The sequence below is a fragment of the Heterocephalus glaber genome, unplaced genomic scaffold (assembly GCF_053883595.1).
Source record: "Heterocephalus glaber isolate CG9 unplaced genomic scaffold, H.glaber_assembly_v1.0 deba00001610, whole genome shotgun sequence".
Taxonomy (NCBI): domain Eukaryota; kingdom Metazoa; phylum Chordata; class Mammalia; order Rodentia; family Bathyergidae; genus Heterocephalus; species Heterocephalus glaber.
The window spans coordinates 39,507,516-39,509,198 of NW_028258381.1; positions in this window are offsets into that span (position 1 = coordinate 39,507,516).

Genomic DNA, 1,683 nt, shown 5'->3' on the forward strand with positions numbered 1-1,683 from the left:
ACCAAAAAAAAGTTCTTTAATATACATCTTAATGGAGTGGGTTTTGATGTTTTTTCTCTCATATCCACTCTGTTCTGATGCAAATTATTTCCTCAAGTACTTTTGCTTTAGGAACAACCTGAGCTCTATCAAATTAATAAGCAACCATATATATTTTTGAGTCTTTTGAGCAACAAGGAACTTTTGGAAGGAACAGCATTGGCTTTTACCAAACGAACAACCAAACATATGTATTTACTTTTTTTTTTTTTTGGTACCGGGGGATCAAACTTGGGTCCTTGTGCTTGGGAGGCAGGCAGCAGAATCACTGAGCTAAATCCCGGCCCTGCAAACATATATATATACTTTGATAAATTACTTCTGCATGCTTTTTCTCAACATTCATAAGCTTTCTAGTCTTTTTTTTTTGGTACCGGGGATCGAACTTGGGTCCTTGAGCTTGCACAGCAGGCAGCAAAACCAAGCTTTCTAGTCTTGTCATTATCTTTTTTTTAAATCTTTCTAACAGGACAAAACTTTTATCATATAAAATCTTCTCATATCAAAAGTGTATTTTTTGTACTTATAGCCTTTTTAATGTTTCCTTCAGTCTCACTTGCTATAAATCTTTAATAACACACTTGGCTGCAGCTGCTTGGATTGTAAAGTGTTCTTTTTTCCTTGTTTTCTGTTCTCAGATTGCTGCATTTTAAATTTGACTGGCTGGCTGCCAACAGACCTCAAAGTAACCTTGAATTACTGTTCTTATCAACAGATAGCAGAGAGGAGAGCAAGTTAACTCTATAATTACAATTCAAAAATTTCCAATGTGTAAGAAATGCTTTAAGCACACCAATTAAACAAAAGCAGCTCAAACTGGAAACCAAAAGTACATTTACCAATTAGTTAAAACATTTGTTTTCTTGAGACGGGGTCTCACTGTGTAGTGCAAGTTGCCCTTGAATGCACTATGTAGCCCAGGCTGGCCTCGAGCTCTCAGTGATCTTCCTGCCTTCCCCTTCCAAGTGCCTGGCTAACTAAACTTTGTAATTTGATTCCTCCTAAAAAACCTCTTTAGGTCCAGCAGGACTAAGTTGCAGCGTTTTAAGTTTGACCACGCAGCCCAAGGCTGGGGCTGTTCTGGCTTTTATACACCTGCAGGCTGTGTCAGGCTGGTGATGCTCGGTAAGCATTGGCCTTGGGGCTCCCAAAGCCAGGAGCATCCCTCACATGTCTCACCCTGCACTTTCTCATGCTTTGAAAGGAAACGATGATCTTTGTTTTGTCTTTTTAACCTTTTTTTTCACATCCAAAAGTTTGTTTACTTGACAAAAACACAATGTGATATCATGAACAGCGAGAGAACCCTAGTTAACAAAGCCCAAAGCTTATCCACTTTTAAAAAGCTGTCAAATACTATAAACATCACAAAATGCAGAAAAATCACAGTGTTTTGATTACTAAACCAAGAACTCCTCTAGGAAACTTATTTTGCTCTTTATGTATATTTGGGTTTCTGTGTAAGAGAAACTATGTGATATTTAAGGTTGTTTCTAATTTATTTCACCTAACATTGTAGTCTCCAGGTGCAACCATTTTCTACAAATGACTCAAGTTTATCCTTCTTTATGGCAGAGTAGTACTCCATTGTGTATCAATCCCACATTTTCTTTATCTATTCATGAGTTGATAGGCAAATAGCTT